The following is a 20440-nucleotide window of genomic DNA, read 5'->3' as shown; positions in this document are numbered from 1 at the left end:
TCCAATTTTAAAGCCCCTCCTACTTCAAATGACCCCCGATTTATCATTTTGGTGTAAACCTAAAACCATGAAACACAGAGGAAATGTTTCAACACCTTAATGTAATAAATGAGGGTTTGCTAAAGGCACCACAAACTACTGGCAAGCATCCTATAATCATTCAAACACCTCAATGCACAAGAAGAACCCAAACAAATTCTATGAGGGAAACTAAGGACTTTCATAGTCACTTCTTAGAAAAAAAAAAGAGATGGTAAGCATGGGGAAAGCTATCCACAAAACAAGGAAAAATTGTACAAAGAATATTAGGAAGAAGAGTTCAAAGGTTACATTTATGACCGTGGGTACTTGATAACTCATGAAACATAGATATTTAACTTGTATGAGTTGTATTGGATGAATAAAATATTCGTTGGCGAGGTGGTGGTGGAGAAAGGTAGGCAATGTCAATTTTTTTTGCATAAATTGAGTGTGATGGAGAAAAAAAATTGACGTTTTTTGAGAAGATTTCAACACCAAGATTATAATGCACAATGTGTTGGGTAGCGAAGGTCCTGCATAATAGTTTTGGGGCTAAGAGCCTATAATTTAGGATGAAAATATTGTAAAACAAAAGATGTGGAGCACAAAATGTAAAAGGTCGAGTCAAAGGGTTGTCCGCCCAAGAAATAGTATAAAATAATAGGGATTAAGGTGGCCTGCCCATGGTTCATGGACCATGGGAATGTATAAATAGAGCGAGGCTCTAAGGGTAGAAAGCAGTGTTTTCTAGGTGTTGAATGGATCTTAGTGTGATGGGTCTGTGAAGACAGTATATTCTGTGTCTATAAGTTTGAGTCAAGGGTGCGAGTGGATAGATAGAGGCTCTATAGCTATGTGCGCAGAGGCCTGGTAGAGTCCATAGCTGTGTGCGTGGACCCCTATAGCTGAGTGCGCAGGGTAGATCTGGTTGTATTGACGAAAGAAGTTGAATAAAGATAAGTTGGTTCCGAAATATTGTGTTAAATCTAAACTATTGTTGATCTGGTTAATTTATGGTTGATATTTCTATTGGATCTCTATCTCTTTTTAATGTCACACTGGTTATCCTGATTAAATGTTTGCTTAAAGACCATAATAAGTAGATCTGATCTATAATAACTCAGTAAGTAATAAGTAATAAGGAATAGCTCTGTTTCGAATCTATGCAGAAGCAGAGTGGCGCGAGGCCACAGAGCAACATGCAAACCCTCCATACCACATCAAGACATCCCAAGGGTGTGGAAACTTGGTTCCAGCACCCTCCCCTAGTACCTTGAGTAAGACCTCAGTCCACGCTCTGCGGGATTTTGCCAAAAGGGCTGGTAGTTGTGGGATTTGTTTGGCTAAATAACTCTTCCGAACCTGGGTTAGGCTCATATATGCCAACAAATGGTTCTGTTACCGGGACCGGGATCTTCATAAGGGGTGTATGATGTCAGAACGCTAGAACTCTATGGAGGAAGAATTTGAGGATTAAGGGGATCAGGAGTGGTATTAGTTTAGGATACACCAACATGAAAACCAGAGGTTAAAAATGATGAGCGTGATCTAGTTACTGGTATTCAAAGGAGTAGGAAGCAAATATCTAGAACAATTTTGGTTCATGGTGATGACAGTATGGGAAGCACATGGAATTACGGATGATAACCTCAAAAGGGCCACCTTAGTTAGTGCGTTGTAGGACCACGCACTGACATGGTATATAAAGTACTCAAGCGATCACCCAAATGCGGGGACAACAGAGATCTGGGTTGAATTGAAGAAAGAATTTAGCCGACCAAAGTCAGAAACATAGTTGATTATAGGGTTCAAGGAGATCGTAATGATGCCTTGTGAAACCCCATGGGATCTAGATCAAAGACTGAAAGGTACTATCCGCGAGGTGAACATGATACTGTCGGATGCACAGCACTGCACTTGTTTTGTGGCATCATTGACACCACATCTAAGGATGGCTCTGTCACAGCAAAAGATCTGAACCCAGGCTGAAGCATTGGAGATAGCGATGAGGTTGCATGAAACTCCGATACAAGACCCGGGGTTGGGAGTTCAGCAAATCCAAGCGTAGATACAAAACCTATGTTTAGAAATGAAGAAGTTAAAATGGGAATAGGCACCTCGCCCAGAAGCCTTAGAAGAAGTGTGGTGTATAAAGTGTAGAAGCCAGGGGCATGATAAAGATCATTTTCTGGTCTTTGTCAACTATGTGGCAACGGGGGACCACCACCCTTGCAACTAAAGGCACAAGCAGGGCCAAGCACGACAACCTAGCTCTGGTGCGCAATCCATCAGTGAGAGAAAATCACAACACAGACAACTGTCATCTACTACCAAAATTAAACCAGACCCCCCAACATCTATTTTGCAAGTTTTTCAGATCGGTGGGCCACGAGGAAAGAGACTATCGTAGTTACCAATTATTGACAGACCAGGCACCTGCCTACAGAATTCAGACTGAGGTGCAAGGTCGAGATCTAGCTGCGGTGATAGTGCGTAGTGGGATCCAAGGGCGTGGACAAGGACGAGGTGGAATGGGGCCAGGACGGGGTCGCGGGCCGCTGATCTATTACAACTGCAGAGGACTAGGACACTATGTGAAAAATTGTACCAACCTAACTAGAGTATCATGCACTTACTGTGAGCAATTCGATCATGAGATGATCGACTGCCCCACACTGATAGCGCAGATTCATGAAAAAATGGCAATACAGCCTACAACGACACAGAACGTGCAGATGATGAGGTCTGAACCTCGTGAGGAAGACTCCAACGTGAACATGGTACTCAGAAGTGGCACGGTCATAGGAGCAGATAAGGGGAAACTAACCAAGGCAGGTGTAGGAGTTCTTAAGGAGACGTGTCTAAAGGCTAGGGAAAGCTTTGTGAAGGTCTCTACCCTATGTAGTAGGGATCAACATGAGCTGGAAAGGCATCCCTCGATGTTGACTACCTTTCTAGAGACATGCATGAAATTACTTTGCGACAATAGGGTGGTTAAGGGCTTGTAAGAAATAATAAATAGGTGCGTGGGGTCGAGTGAACCTCACGTGGTCTGAAAATTGGGAAAACATGCATCACAGACAAGGCGGGAAATGTGATTAACAGCATAGATTGGCGACTATGAGATGGATCAGATCATTCTGGACTTAGGATCAGATGTGAATGTACTACCTAAACAAACTTTGGAGTGCATGGGCAAGCCCACACTACAATGGTATCCTATTCAATTGCAGATGGCGAACCAATAGAAAATCTTGCCCATGGGAAGATTGCATGGAATTATGGTATTTATAAAAGGTGCGAGCACCCGAACAGATTTTGAAGTAATAGAAATTGTGGATGAAAGTAGCCCTTATCCTACATTTTTGGGGATAGACTCGGCCACTGATATGAATGGGGTTATTAATTTAAAGAAGCGGAAAATGATATTTGAGAAGAAGTTGCTCCGCGTAATCATTGCGCTAGAGCCAGTTGAAGGGCCGCATTAGACTGAACCCGTGTGAAATGAAGGGAGTGATGATGAATTAGATTGTGTTTACAAAATTTCTGCACAAAATCCACAATGGGTCAAGCCAATGGAGGAAAGCGCATCTCGTGGGGGCATGCAGAGCCTTGCACCAAAGATTCAGATGAAGAAGATGAGCGATGGCATAATCGGTTGAATGGAGTAACCACGTTACACTGAAATATGATGACTAAATCGTTGTATTGTGTTAGATCTTAGGATCGTGAACTGCCGATGTATGATGGGTTGACAACATTAGAGGAATTCTTGACCAAGTTTGAAGGTGCAGTACCAGAGCACCAATGGTTTGATGCACTGAAATGGGCATTACAGCGACACCTACATGCTGGTGGGGCACACATGACGGAACCTTCAAAAATTGGCACAACTGCGGGTGCATGATGCAGATAAGGTTTGGGAGGCCGAAACTATGCATAACTAAGAAATATGATGGATGGGATGATCCATGCATGCACCTTACCAGATGGGTCGAAGCTCATGGAGAGGAGCCTCAACCAGAGTGGGTACACTTATTTTATCATACCCTAGATATCACTCTGAGGAACTGGTATACTGAAATAGAGCTCCGACATGGCACAGGCGAATGGGATATCTTACGCGAAGGGTTCCTTTCAACATTCCTCTTTGAGGATCAATGAATGGATACGATGGATGACGCGTTGCAGATTGTGAAGGCCATTATTTTAAAAATACCAATAGAATTGGAAGAAATCGTGTAGCTAGACTAGTCATGACAGCTGAGCCGGGCTCTTGAATGTTATAGTGTGCAAGCAGAAGATGATGAGGATGTTATTAAACCAACTCAAGAAAAGATAGAAAAGATAGATCAACGCCTTAGAATTCAGCCTCTTCAAGGGGGCAACCTCCTTTACATTACATAAATGAACAATTATTCGATGATACAAATGACAAAACCTCCTTTCTATATATAGGAGTCTAAGGAGTCACAATATAATCCAGCCGACCTAACAATAATAATATAAAGCCACAAAAATAACAATAGAGGGATTCTATGGGGCACAAAATAACAATATGGGGGTAATAGGGGCACAACAATATAAATAAGGGGTATAACTACAATAGTAATGGGGTAATCACTAGTATTATAGGGACCCAACATGCCCCTCTCCTTCAAAAAAGTGTTGTCCTCAACGCTTGAGTAGTTCTGGATACTTCTGCATAAAATTCTCATCCTCCCATGTGGAATCTTCAGCGGATAAGTTCTTCCACTTGATAAGATACTCTGAAATTGATCGATTTCGTAGCTGTCGAGTTCTTGTTTCTGTGACTGCTTCCGGTTCCAATATAATTTTTCCTTCCTCGTCAAGTTCTGGCAATATTGTTTGAATTGGGAGCTTGTCGCCTATAACCTTCTTTAAACATGAAACATGGAAAACTGGGTGCAATCGAGAAGCTGCAGGAAGCTCCAATTTGTATGCCATAGTACCAATCTTTTGCAACACCTTGTACGGACCATAATACTTTGGTGATAATTTATTATCCTTCTTAGCTTGCTTTAGGGACATTTGCTTATATGGTTGTAGCCGTAGGAATACCCAATCACCTACATCAAAACTTCTTTCACTGCGATGTTGATCTGCCTGTTGTTTCATTCTATTTTGTGCCAACACGAGGTTATCCTTTAAGAGTTGGAGGACTTGTTGTTGATGTTCGATGTGATGTTCCACTGCCTGAACCTTAGAATTTTCTCTTAAATATGATGTGATGGATGGTGGTTGATACCCATAAAGTGCCATAAATGGGGTCATTTTTGTTGCTGTATGGAAGGAAGTGTTATACCACCATTCAGCCAGAGGCAACCATTTGACCCATTGTGTCTGTTTATCAGATACAAAGCAACGAAGATATCCTTCCAAACATTTGTTTACTATCTCAGTTTGCCCATCAGATTGAGGATGATAAGATGAGCTATGAGCTAACTGAGTACCAAGACAAGAAAATAATTTTGTCCAAAAATTTCCAGTGAAAATGGGATCTCTGTCACTTACAATAATCTTTGGGTTTCCATGTAGCTTTTGAACTGTTTCCATAAATGCAGTAGAAACTGTACTGGCTTTAAATGGATGTGATAATGCACAAAAGTGTGCATACTTGGTAAGTCTGTCAACTACCACCATGATGACACTCTTTCCCTCAGACTTGGGTAAACCTGTGATAAAATCCATTGAAACCTCCTCCCAACGTTGGCTTGGAATGGATAAAGGTTGTAATAGACCCGGTGTCTTAATTGTTTCAACTTTATTTTGTTGGCAAACCAAACATTCCGCCACAAACTTTTGAATATCTGATTTAAGGCCATCCCAAAAAAATTCCTTCTTAACCCTGTGGTAAGTTTTTAAAAATCCTGAGTGCCCTCCTAAGGGAGAAGTGTGCAATTCCATAAGAATCTTTTGTTTTAGCTGGGAATTCTTACAGAGGTATAAGCGATCTTTGTACCATAACGAATCATTTTTCCAGCTAAATGTATCAGAAGTACTGGAATCTTGTTGTAGCTTTCGAATAAGTGCCCACACTTCTTCGTCATTCTTCCATTCCTCCCTTGCTTCGTTTATCCAATCTGGTTGGATAATAGAAATGGCACACAACAATGCTTCCACATCCTCATCCTTTCTTGAGAGTGCATCTGCCACCACATTTTGCTTCCCTTTTTTGTAGATGATTTCAAAGTCATAACCCAACATCTTTGTGACCCACTTTTGTTGCTCTTCAGAGGATAATCTTTGTTCTAAAAAGTATTTAAGGCTATCATGATCCGTTTTTACCTTGAAGTGTCTTCCCATTAGGTAGGGTCGCCATTTCTTAAGTGCATGGAGTATTGCCAACATTTCCTTCTCATAAATAGCTTTGCTTAAAAACTTTCCCTTGATTGGACGACTTTCAAAAGCAATGGGTCTTTCATCTTGCATTAGAACAGCACCAATTCCATTTCCTGAAGCATCACATTCCACAATAAAGGTTTTTGTGAAGTCCGGTGTAGCTAAGACCGGTGCTTGGCACATTGCCTCTTTAAGATGTTCAAAGGCCTTTGTTGCTTCCAGAGTCCATGAAAATGAATCTTTCTTCAATAATGTTGTTAGAGGTGCTGCTATTCTCCCATAATTCTTAACAAACTTGCGATAATACCCTGTCAACCCAAGAAATCCTCGCAGATGCTTTATGGATGTGGGGATTTTCCATTCCTTAATGGCTTTAATTTTGCTAGGGTCTACCTTAACTCCTTCATGAGATACAATATGACCCAAATATTCCACCTCCTGGACTCCAAAAAAACATTTGGATCTTTTTGCATATAATTGTTTCTCCTCCAATAGTTGTAGCACCCTGTCAACATGTTCAACATGATCCTTCCAAGACTTGCTGTAGATTAGTATATCATCAAAAAATACTAACACAAATTTTCTAAGGAATGGTTTGAAAATTGAATTCATCAAACCTTGAAATGTTGAAGGTGCATTGGTAAGGCCAAAAGGCATGACCAAAAATTCATAATGACCCTCATGAGTTCTAAATGTCGTTTTCAGAATGTCTTCAATCTTCATTCTGATTTGATGATATCCCGAACGAAGATCCAACTTGGTGAAGTAAATTGATCCATGCAATTCATCCAGTAATTCATCAATGACAGGAATGGGGAACTTATCTTTAATAGTGAGCTTGTTGAGCTCCCTATAATCCGGACACATGCGCCATGATCCATCCTTCTTGTGCACCAATACTACTGGAGCTGAGAAAGAACTTTGACTTGGTTGAATTATACCAGCCTCTAGCATTTCTGCAACCATACGTTCAATTTCACTTTTTTGGACATAGGGATATCTGTACGGCCTGATGTTTGGAGGAACACTTCCTGGAATCAGATGAATAGCATGATCATGATCACGCATAGGTGGGAGACCTTTGGGAGTCTCAAATACCTTGGAATGATTGTCCAGGACTTTTTGGAGATCTGGAGAAATAGATGATTCCAATGTGGAAACATCTAGCGAACATAATTGTGCAATTACACCTCTTTGCTCCTTTTTTAGAAGCTTTGTCATGCCATTAGAGCTGATTATCTTTCCTGGTTTCCCTGCAATACCCCTTAATTCAACTTCCTTTCCTTCTGTAGAAAATTTGATGAAAAGTTCTTGAAAATTAAAAGCTATTGTACCCAAGGATTGTAGCCATTGGACTCCTAGTACAACATCAGCACCTCCCATTGGAATGGAAAGCATTGGGCTAGTCAATACATATTCTCCCATGGATAGCTTGATATTATGGCACTTTCCAGAGCAATTTATTGTTCCTCCATTTGCAATCATCACTTGACACTCTGGTGCTGGATATAGGAAGCAATTCAATTCTTTTGCTACCCTACAATGAATAAAATTGTGGGTGCTTCCTGAATCAATCAACACTATTACCTTTTTCTTCTTGATTTGTCCTTCTATCTTGATGGTTTGAGGAGTGGTAATTCCCACCAATGCATTACAAGATATGGTCGGATTTATTTGTTCTTCATCTAGGCTTTGTTCCTGGAGTATATCCTCTTCTTTTGACCTTTCTTGCTCCTTTTCTTCTTCCTCTTCACAATCTATGTAGAATAATTTCTTCTCAGCACACTTATGACCTTTTGTGTATTTGCTATCACAATTGTAACAAAGCCCTTTTGCTCTTTTTTCTTCCAATTTTTGTGGTGTCAACCTTGTAGGTTGTGGAAGACTAGGGGCAACAACACTTCCGTCTTTATAGTTGTGAATGGTATGCTTCCTAGTTGCCATAATTTTGCTTTCCATTTTTCTTGCTAACCTGAATGCCTTCTCTAATGAATCAGGTTCCCAAAGGCGAACATCATGTTGGATATTATCCTTTAAAGACCCTATGAACACATCAATCCTATGCTCCTCTGGAATATCTTTTACCCTTATGTTCAATTTTTGGAACTCCTCAATGTGCTCCATTATTGAACCCTTTTGTTTGAGACTTATCAATTGGCTAAAAAAAGTGTTGCTTTTTGTATCCTCATAATGTGCTATCAATTCTTCCGTAAAAATTGCCCAAGTGATAATTGTTTACGAGAACAAAGCCATTGATACCATACAAACTGATTTGGTTCCAAATATACAGTTGCCATACGTACCTTTTGTGCGTTTTGCACATTATTGAGATCGAAGAATTGCTCCATCTGTAATATCCATGTGGCGGGATCCTTGCCATCAAACTTCCTCATATCGATTTTTGGAATATGGTGATTCTTCGATCCAACATTAGCGTCTATGGAATCATGATTAACATTTCTTTTGTTCTCATCATGAGTTTCCTTTACTACCTTTTCACCATTAGTAAGTATTTCTTGTAGAAAATTTGTCAAATTTGTCTTCAAATCTGCCATGCCTGTCTTCCAATTTGTGTTCAAATCTATCTTCAAATTGACCATCTTAGCTTCCATGCCATTCATCTTAGCTTCCATGCCATTTATCTTAGCTTCTGTTAACTTTTGTGAGCATGACATTTGTTGCACTTGTTCTTGTAATTTTGATATATCATGTAGCATTTCTTCCTCTTCTTCATGAGTCATGCTAGAGCTTTCAGGTTCCTTACTAGGTGTTTGCATTTTCTTTCCTCGGGGCATCAGTTACCGATAATAATGCTCTACTATGCCCTTTGAATTCCTTCAAAATTAATTTTCAAACCAGGCTTAAGCAAAAATTTGAAAAAATCAACATACCTTTTTTCACTTTGTAGGAGCTTGATTTTTCCTCTGATGTATCTCTATAATTTCCAATCATCTAGTTTTGAATTTGTGATCTATAGTAGCCCTCTGTGTCCTCTTTCCAATGCCACCAGTCTGATCCAAATTATATTCTCCAAGAAAGAGTTATGCACAATCTCCCAAGATGACCTGATTATAGACCTTTCCAGAAGAGCGAACTTGTATGAAGTGCCACGTGTACAATTTTCAATATTTGGTTCTGAAAAACATATACAAGAAACAAAATTCTGTCCTCGTTTTGTACCTTCTTACGAAATTTCAATTTTATTCCCAGAGAGAAAATTATGACGATTTCCCCAGGTCACCTGTTTTGAATGTAATTCAGGAGTCTGCAAAAAGACCAACTTCCTCAGATAATATCTCCACAAATATCGTGTGAAAAGCTCTGAAATTAAGACCCAAGGTTCAATGCGATTTCTTCTCAAGTGGGTTTTTTTGCAACTTCTGAAACATCACAGAAAAAAAGTTATAGCGAAAATGCCACGATGACCTGTTTGGAGCAGCGAAACCCTAGAATCCAAAGCTCTGATACCAAATGTTATGAAACCAGCTCAAGAAAAGAACAATTATTCGATGATACAAATGACAAAACCTCCTTTCTATATATAGGAGTCTAAGGAGTCACAATATAATCTAGCCGACCTAACAATAATAATATAAAGCCACAAAATAACAATAGAGGGATTCTATGGGGCACAGAAATAAAAATATGGGGGTAATAGGGGCACAACAATATAAATAAGGGGTATAACTAGAATAGTAATGGGGTAATCACTAGTATTATAGGGACCCAATAGAGGATGGCCCAAGAAATATCAATATTCCAGAAACAGAGGGGAGTCGCGAGGTGCTCAGACCAGAAATCAAGGATCCAAAGATCACTGCACTGCTGAAAACAAAACAAGTTAACATTGGAATGGAGGAACAACCAAAGTATGCAATGCTTGGGGACTATTGGGACGATGCCATAATGGAAAAGGTTATTGAGTTGCTTCGAGAATATTAAAATTTATTCGCAACAAAAATCACGGAGTTGAAAGGGATCCTCGGTGACTTGGGAATGATGAAGATAACCCTGAAGCCAGATGCAAATCCAGTTAAGCAACGACCGTACCAGTTGAATCCAAAATACAAAGTGAAGGTCCACGAAGAGTTGGAAAAGGTGCTAGCAGCAGGGATCGTTGAACTAGTAGAGGAGTCTGATTGTGTAAGTCCTATGGTTGTGCAAGAGAAGAAACAAAAGGGTGAAATTTGCATCTGTGTGGATCTCAGGAAGCTCAATGATGCATGTATTAACGACCCATTTCTGACACCATTTACAGATAAGGTACTGGAAAATGTGGGTGGACAGGAAGCAAACTCCTTCATGGATGGTTTCTCAGTGTATCACCAGATCAAGATCGCACTAGAGGATAGGAGCAAAACAACTTTATCCACCGAATGGGGCTGTTTTCAGTATACAATGATGCCTTTTAGGCTAAAGAACATGCTGGCGATATTCTTATGTGTGGTGGTAGCTGCAGCCAAGGAATTTATACACAAGTTCTTAGAGGTATATCTTGATGATTGGACCATATTCAGGATAGTGAAGAAACATACCGCGAGCTTACGTTTAATGCTGGATACTTGCTGATGACACCAGATTGTGTTAAACCTGAAGAAGTGTACTTTCCTCATCCCCTTCGGGAACATGCTCGGCCATGTGGTTTATAAGCAAGGTCTGATGGTGGATCTAGTAAAGGTTGTTGTCATACTCAATCTTCAAGTGCTGCAAAGTTTCAAACAACTACTCACCACACTGGGACACACTTTTTATTATCAGAAATTCATAAAAAACTACGCACAGATCATGGAACCAATGGAACAGTTGTTGAAGAAGGATGCTACTTATTGCTGGAATGAGGAATGTAACAAAAGTCTGGAAATGCTGAAGGAAAAGATGGCATCAGCCCCTATATTGGTCTTTCCAAAATGGGATGTCAAATTTCACGTGCATGTCGACTCGTTGTGTATCGCGTTAGGTGCAGTACTCCCTCAAGAAGGAGCAAAGGGAATTGATCACCTGATTGCGTTCGCAAGTCGACGATTATCAAAATCTGAGAAAAATTACTCCACTGTTGAGCGAGAGGGATTGGCATGGTATACGCGCTCCAGAAATACTGCCACTATCTGCTCGGAGGACATTTTAAGATGTATACTGACCACTCTGCACTAAAATAGCTAGTGAATAAGCCTATGTTGGGGGGGCGCATTTGTAGGTGGTTGCTATTATTTCAGGAATATGACTTCAGAGTCGTCATAAAGCTAGGACATCTAAACACAAGCCAGATCATTTGTCCCAAATTAAGAACGGCGAAGAGCCCACAAACTTAGAGGAAGGACTACCAGATGCACAACTGTATGTCATGTGCATCACAGATGGCCATTTTGAGGATATAATCCACTTCTTAACCACAGGAACCGTGCCATAGGGATATTTCATTCAGCAGAAGAAAGAATTGGTGATATGCATAGTAGACTTTACTGTTATTGTAGGGCACCTCTACAAAATGGGCAACGACGAAATCTTACGTAGATATGTACCTGAATTTGAGTGCAGACAAATCTTGGCCAAAGCACATGGGGGGATGGTTGGAGGACATTTTGCAGGTCGTGCTACAACACAAAAAATTCTTCGTGCAGGGCTATGGTGGCCAATTGATTTTAGAATCACTTAACTATGATCTCAGTTAATTAATATAGGTATTACAGACTCATGTTTTGATGTGCCTATGTTGTTTTAAGCAAAAAATCGATAAGATTGCGAAATACACAGGCATTGGAAAATAGTAAGAGAAACACAATAGGCAAATGCAAAAAAACAACAAATTAATAAGGAGTTCACACAATCCTCCTGGGCTATGTCTCCTGGTCTAGCTTTCAGTAGTGGCCTTTTTTTATTGTGTCTTTAAGCAGAGTTTTTACAATGAGGATCTCAATATGAGTCTCATGTAAGAGAGGATTCTTAGTAGGGTGGCACTTGGATTCCCCAAGCCACTAGAGTACACAAACTCCCACTTACCATGTCTCGACCTCAACTGTTCTTAATGGGATGAGTCTGATCTGGCACTCAGTTCTCGACCGATATCTTCACAGGGATTGTTTGAACCTATCAAGCCTTCTTGGTTCTGTTTGCTCGATGCTGCCTTAGCTCTGTAGGTCAACTCGACTTCTCTATTCTCTGCTTCTTTCTTCACTTTCTATTCTGTCTCTTTTGTCTCCTTGTCTCTATTCTCTATCTGTTCATGGCTTAAAGCCAATCCATCCCTTGACTGTTTGTTTCCCCTTCCATCCCTTCAGTTCACCTACCTTTGTCTTCTTGGAATTCCCAGCTTCTATGCATCACCACTATGTAACATTTCATAGGAGGTGGCCGCTTGTCTCCTTACGAAATGAGTGCCAATTCTTCCCTGAACGGCTATTATTTCAGTTACTTTGTGAAATGATTCATCCGCCAGCTCAGTGATCAAATTGGACTTCAAAACTTTATGTGCCATAGTTTATTTCTCCTTCCAAATCCGGTCTCCCATTGGGTGCAATCTCCACCGTTAGATCTGGGGCCTCCAGATCCTACGGTTATTGCTTTTATCACGTAGTTGACTTGCTCGATTGGTAGCCTACGATGAGAGCGGTTTTCTCTCTCATCCGCCGGATACGCATCATTCAACGTATGGCATCACTTGGTCCTTTTCCAAACCCGCTTACCACCTAAAATGCCTTCGATATTCCATCGGTTTTGTAGTGCGGGACCTACCTATCAGTTTTAGCACTTTTCCCACAGTTTTCTGGTTTCCCTTGTGATCGAGCGCTGGGGATTTTCCTTCTTGAGGGGTTTTTCCCAGTGATGCACGCTAATCATGCATAAGAAATAGCCTCCGTTTCTGGGTTTGAGCCTCCCAACTGCCACTTTTGCGCCATTCACAGTCCCCATGGGCCAACGGTTAGCACGCTTTAACCGAAGGTCCTTGTTGCTCTGTGTCGGCTGCAATTTACCATTATATAGTGCTTATTTCTGATAGCTCATTGTCTACAATATTTTGAAGTCTGTCATGATTTGAAACAGTCATAGAACTCTGATAATTTTCGGGATCCAATTCGAATCACAGCCTTCCCACTGAAAAGCTTTTGGACCACCAAAAGTTGGTTTTGAAGCATTGACTAAGTGAGGGTATAATTGTGTCACTTGTCCAATCTCTATCGACTTTGCACTACTTGGCTTTGAACCCCTGAACCCAATTCTGAGGTACTCAACATCTCCCCTACACATTGTTCTCACCTTCCTGTCCAGAACTGTGTCTTCCTGCAATTCATTAAGATATTTAGGTGGCAGGTCATTAATAGAAGGCAATTGACTCTGCTCTTCGGGATCCTCAATTAGTGAAGGTTCAAACAATCTCAAGCTATCTACATTTACGACTGAGTAGATGTGTATGTAAGCTGGTAGATCAAGGTGAAAAGAATTTTCACCAATTTTCTCAAATATTTTGAAAGGTCCATACCTAATAGGCTTTAGCTTTTTACCTTCACCTTGCATCCTGTCCTTGCTGATATACAGTGAGACTTGATCACCAACTTGGAAACTATGCTCCATCTGATGCTTGTCATGACTTGCCTTGTATTTGGCCTGGCACATTTCCAGCTCTTCCTATACTACCTGGTGGATCTCTTGGATTTGTTCAATGAACGTAGTTTCCCTATCCACATTGTTGTGTCCCTCAACTATTTTGTCCTTAGCAAAGACAAAATCCAAAGGAGACCTTGGTGTGAAACCAAAACAGGTCTCAAAAGGAGATCTCTATGTAGAAGAATGTTTGGCCCAGTTGTAAGCATGCTACACATAACACAAATGTCCATCCAAAAGCTTAGGATGCTTGCTACAATATTCCCTGAGCAAATGGGTCATTGTCCTATTGAATACTTTGGTCTGGCCATCGGTTTGTCGATGGAAAGCTATGCTTTTCTTCAATTTGGTGTCCATCAATTCCCACATACTTGATCAAAGCTTTCCCACAAATCAGGTGTCTCAATCAGATATAATGGAAGTGGGTAATCCAAAATGAACCCATACATGTTGAAAGAACAGTTTTGCAATTTGTTCATCTATAATCTATTTATTACAAGGTATCAAAATACAAATTTTGCTGAACCTATCCACAAAAACATATAGATATTCATGACATTTCCTAGATTTAGGCAGTCCTCCAACAAAGTCCATGGAAACACTTTCCCAAGGATGAGAAGGAACTGGTAATGGAGTGTACAAGCGTAGTTTTCTATTGCTGGGCTTGCTTGTAGAACACATAGTACACCCTTTTACATATCTAGAAACTGTCTCATTCATTTTTTGCCAATAACAAAACCTTTGGAGCTGTGCAACTATCTTACTTACCCCAAAGTGACCTGATATTAGAGAATTGTGTGCTTCTTGAATTATCTTTACTCTTTCAGTCCGTGGAATGCATAGCTTCCCACAATGATATAAGAGTCGGTCCTTAATATGATAGTCCAATTCTTCTACTCGTTTTCCTTGACTTAAAGCTGCATATACATCTTTAAAGTATATATCTTGAGGATATTGTTCAATGTAGCTTTCATGTAACACAGAATTATGCTTAAGTATAGTAGATGCATTTATAATGGGCCTAGATAACATATCTGCCACTTTATTGTGTATGCCTTTTTTTATATCTGATGACTAAATGAAACTGTTGTAGAAAACCCATCCATCTATAGTGTCTTGATTGCTGCAACGTAGTTTGGGAGTGTAGATATTGAAATGGTTGATGATCAGTATGTATTACCATCTCTTTGCCCATTAAGTAATGTTTCCACTTTTTCACACTCTATACTAATGCATACAATTCTTTATTATATGTGGGATAGTTAACTACTGCAGAATTAAATGTCTCAGAATGATAACATATGGGTTTACCATGCTGTATCAACACTGCTCCCATGGCATAGTCATTGGCATCCGATTGGATCTCAAAAGGTCTTTGAAGATCTGGTAGTGCTAGTACCAGTGCTATACTAATCTTTTCTTTGAAGGTGTCGAAGGATTTCTGCTGTTTTCCTCCCCACTGAAACACCTTGTTCAATCCTGTTAAAGCATTTAAGGGAGCTGCAATTAAGGAAAAGTTAGAAATAAACTTTCTCCAATATTGTGCTCCTCCTAAGAAGCTCCTAACTTTTGTAGTAGATTTGGGCTGAGGCCAATTTACAATGAATACCACCTTAGAGGGATCTATCTTCAATTCACCACCCCCTACTATATGTCCCAAATAATTGAAAGATGTTTTGCCAAATTCAAATTTTGAGAGTTTAAAATAAAGCTTTTCTCTTTTCAAAACATCTAGTGTTTGCTTAACATATTTTAAATGTTCTTCCCATGTTTTGCTAAATATTAGAATGTCATCCAGATATACAATAACAAAATCATCAAGAAAAGATCTGAGTACATCATTCATTATTCTCATGAAAGTAGCAGGAGCATTAACTAAGCCAAAAGGCATAACCAGCCACTCATACAATCCCTACTTTGTTTTGAAAGCAATATTCCATGCATCTTGCTCTGCAACTCTAACCTGATGATATCCACTATGCAAGTCTAACTTGGAAAAATAAATAGCTTCTTTCAATTGATCTAAGAGATAATCTATGCGAGGAAGGGGATAATGATTTTTGATTGTTATCTTATTCAATACTCAGTAATCAATGCACATTCTCCACGAGCCATCTTTCTTTCTCACCAAAATGATTGGTGAACCACATGGCAATGTGCGAGGTATGATGAACCCCTTCTCGAGCAACTCCTGCACCTGCTTCTTGATTTTTGCGTTCTCTAAAGTAGACAACCTGTACAGTCCAATGTTAGGCAATGGAGCATCTTGCTACAAATTAATTTCATGCACTATTTCCTTTTGGGTGGTAGAGATTTAGGTTCTTGAAACAAGATAGCATACTCTGAAACAACTTTTTCTAAATTAGCTTGTTGTTTAGCATCACAGCCCTCAAATACATTGGTTTTATTAGGTTTCTTTTCCTTTACAACCATCAGTAAAATTTGTTTGCATGAATTTATCATTCATTTCATCTACCCTGAGTTTATGAGAGTGTAATTATTCTTGAGCTTATGAGCTCTTACAAAGTACTCGATTCCATCTTTAACGAGTAGATACTTGTTCTTAGCTTTATAGAAAATAGCTTTTCTGTCATACAAGTAAAGACTTCCTAAAACAATTCCACATATATCCAAAGGAATTATGTCTAACTCAATCTCGTCTACAAATGTTGACCCAAAAGAAAACTTGAGTTTGCATTTTCTAGTCACTTGAAGTTGTGCTTTATCACTTAACCATCCTAATGGGTATGGTTCTTGTGAGGTGTAGCCAGTAATCCCAACTTCTTTACAATTGCTTCATAAATTAAATTTACTTGTGAGCCACTATCAAACAAAGTATCAATCTTTCGATGTTTGGAAATAACTCGAATATGGAAAAGCTCATGTCTTTTTTGCTCATTTTCTTCATCAATAGTAGATTGTCGAGAATTACTAGTAGATGCTTCAGAATTCTCACCTCTTATACCTGTACTACAATGGTTGTTTCATCTCCTGAGTCCGACCCCAAATCTTTCTGAATAGCTGGAGTAGTCTTCTTCTTATTGCCGTCGAACTTCTTAGGTCTCAGTTCTAGATGCAGAATCCAACAATGCTCATCATCATGCCCATCCTTCTTACAGTGAGTTCATGAAGACTTGCTTTTCTGTGCAGTATTGGCCTTCCTTATTTTCCATTTCTGCTTTCTTTTCTCCTTATTCTTGCTTGCAGTGGGTTGGGATGATTCTCCAACTTCTGGGTTTCCATTCTTTCCTCTAGTTTCTAGATGCATAGCTTGAATAGATACCTCATCTATACTAGTGGGATTAAACATGAGGATAGTGTACCTGATGTAGCTGTGTAGACCACCAATGTACTTCAACAGAGTCTCAGGTGAGTCTAATGAGATGCCTAGAATCAATGCTCTTTTCCTAAATTCTTGGGTGTAACCTTGTACACTTTGCCCTTTCAACTATCGAAGAGTTTTCCAGCTCATCGTGGCTTGCTGCATGTAGGGTAGTGGATAGAACTGTTTTTTTATTACAGAAAAAATTCACTCCAAACAAAAATAGTCTTACCATGTATCTTCATGTTAACTTGGGTCCTGGCTTCCCACCAAACCAAGGTAGTGCCTCCAAGGCGTAGGCTTGCTAGCTAAATCTTGCTTTTGTCTGAATCGATACTCTGAACTCTGCAATAAACATCAATTTGTCTGATCCAATTGTCCAACTTTTCTGCATTCAACTCTCCATCCTATATTGGTAAATGAAATTTAACATCTAGTTTAATCAAAGATGTCTTATTTTTATGTTCAAGGCTATTAGGAGGTGTGATAAAGCTTTCTTCTTTCCCCCTGCCTTTCGAGTGGTCATGGAGGAGAGACTCTTCTTCTCCTTTATCTTGTTTAGAGCCTGATGAGTCTTCATATTTATGTTTTCTAAAAACCTTGTGCATTTCCTCTACCATGGACCTTATGGCCAAGAAACTATCTATAAATTGAGGTTATGGCCCCACATAACCTTCCTATGACATTGTCTTCTGAGGATAAACACTTCCAATATCAGGATTAGCTTTGACCAACTCTCCTTCTCCTAATTTGAGCTTTGATCTAGTTAGCATTCAATAGCTAAATCCAGCACATGCTTGTCTAACCTTAACAACCTATAGCTCTGATACCACTTGATCTGAAAATCGCTTAAGTATGATCTAAGTTAATTAATTTAGGTATTACAGACTCATGTGCTGATGTGCCTATGTTATTTTAAGCAACAGATCGATAAGATTGCGAAATACACAGGAATTGGAAAATAGTAAGAGAAACACAGCAAGAAAATGTAAAAACACAACAAATTAATAAGGAGTTCACACAATCCTCCTGGGCTACATCTCCTGGTCTATCTTTCAGTGGTGGCCCTTTTTATTGTGTCTTTAAGTAGAGTTTTTACACTAAGGAGCTCAATATGAGTCTCCTGTAACAGATGATGCTTAGTAGGGTGGCACTTGAATTCCCCAAGCCACTAGACTACAAAAACTGCCCCCTACCAAGTCTCGACCTCAACTGGTCTTAATGGGATGAGTTCGATCTGGTACTGAGTTCCCAACTAATATCCTCACAGGTATTGCTTGAACCTCTCAAGCCTTCTCGATTCTGTCTACTCAATGCTACCTTAGCTCTACAAGTCAGCTCAACTTCTCTATTCTTTGCTTCTTGCTTCACTCTCTATTTTGTCCCTTCTGTCTCCTTATTTCTATTCTCTGTCTATTCATGGCTTAAAGCCAATCCGTCCCTTGACTATTCGTTTCCTCTTCTATCCCTTCGGTTCGCTTGCCTCTATCCACTTGGAATTCCCCGGTTCTGCATCATCGCCACTATGTAACATTTTAAAGGAGGTGGTCACTTATCTCCTTACGAACTGAGTGTCAGCTCTTCCTCGAATGGCCGTTATTTCAGTTACTTTGTGAAATGATTCATCTACCAGCTCAGTGGTCAAATCGGACTTCAAACCTTTATGCACTGTATTTTATTTCTCCCTCCAAATCCAGTCTCCCATTGGGTGCAATCTTTGCCATTAGATCTGGGGCCTCCAGATCCTATGGTCATCGCTTTTATCGCGCGGTTGACTTTCTCGATCGTTAGCCTGCAATGAGAGTGGTTTTCTCTCTCATCCGCCAGACACATGTCATTCAATGTATGGAATCACTTGGTCCTCTGCCAAACCCACTTACCGCCCAACATGCCTCCGATATTCCATTGGTTTTGGAGCACGGGACTCGCCTGTCAGTTTCAGCACTTTTCCCACGGTTTTCCAGTTTCCCTTGTTACCGAGCGCTCGGGGATTTTCCTTCTCAAGGGGTTTTTCCCAGTGACGCGTGCTAATCGTGCATTAGAAATAGCCTCCGTTTCTGGGTTTGATCCTCCCAACTGCCATTTTTGCGCCATGCACAATTCCCATGGGCCAACGATCAGCGCGCTTTGACCGAAGGTCCTCGTTGCTCCGTGCTGGCTGAAATTTAGAATTTACAGAGGTTATTTATGATAGCTTGTTGTTTACATGATTTTGAAGTCTATCATGATTTGAAACAGTCATAGAACTCTGATAATTTTCATGGATCCAATTCGTATCACCAACTCTCCATCAAGACTCGAAAGTGTACTTTCGGGCTTGTGATGTATGTCAACGGACTGGGAAACCATCGCAAAGCGATGAAATGCCGCTCAAGCCATAGATAACACTGCAACCATTTGAGAAGTGGGAAATCAACTTCATGGGACCTATCGCACCTCAAGGGAAGACAGGTGAATTCTATATCATTACTGCGATCGAATACTTGACCCGATGGGTAAAGGCACAATCAGTTAAGGATTGCACGGTTATTACCGCTTCAAAATTTTTGTTCGAAAACCTGTTGACACGGTTTGGATGTCCCAAATTTGTAATGAGCAACTAGGGAATGCACTTTCTGAATGAAACAATTAGCGCACTCACTGAAGAATTCTAGATATATCATCAACAGAGTATGCCATACCATCTGCAAGCAAATGGGATCGTCGAAGCGTTCAAAAAAAATTTTGGGACTGCGTTGACCAAGTTTTGTAATGCACAATGAAACAATTGGGACTTGCGCATGCCTATTGTGCTATGGGCATACTGAACCAGGTGCAAAAAGTTGATGGGCCAGACACCTTTTGGATTAGTCTATGGAAAGGAAGCTGTTGTTCCCATGGAATACATTGTATGTAGTTTGCGGATCACAGCAATAATAGGCATGGCAGACCACAGGGCTTTTGAGGAATGGCTCATGCAACTGGAGGAACTTGAGGAGGAATGGTTCTTGGCAGGCTTCCATCAACAGGTACAGAAACAATGAGAGAAAGTGTGGGATGATTGCCATATCAAGGTGCGCACTTTCAAGGATAATGATCTAGTATTACTATATGATAGAAAGTTTGAGAAATTCCCTGGAAAACTCTGGATGCATTGGT

The sequence above is a fragment of the Pinus tabuliformis genome, chromosome 6, assembly GCF_031772625.1.
Source record: "Pinus tabuliformis cultivar Carrire ecotype Pingquan chromosome 6, CPIR1, whole genome shotgun sequence".
NCBI classification, from domain to species: domain Eukaryota; kingdom Viridiplantae; phylum Streptophyta; class Pinopsida; order Pinales; family Pinaceae; genus Pinus; species Pinus tabuliformis.
This window is presented reverse-complemented; position numbering follows the sequence as displayed.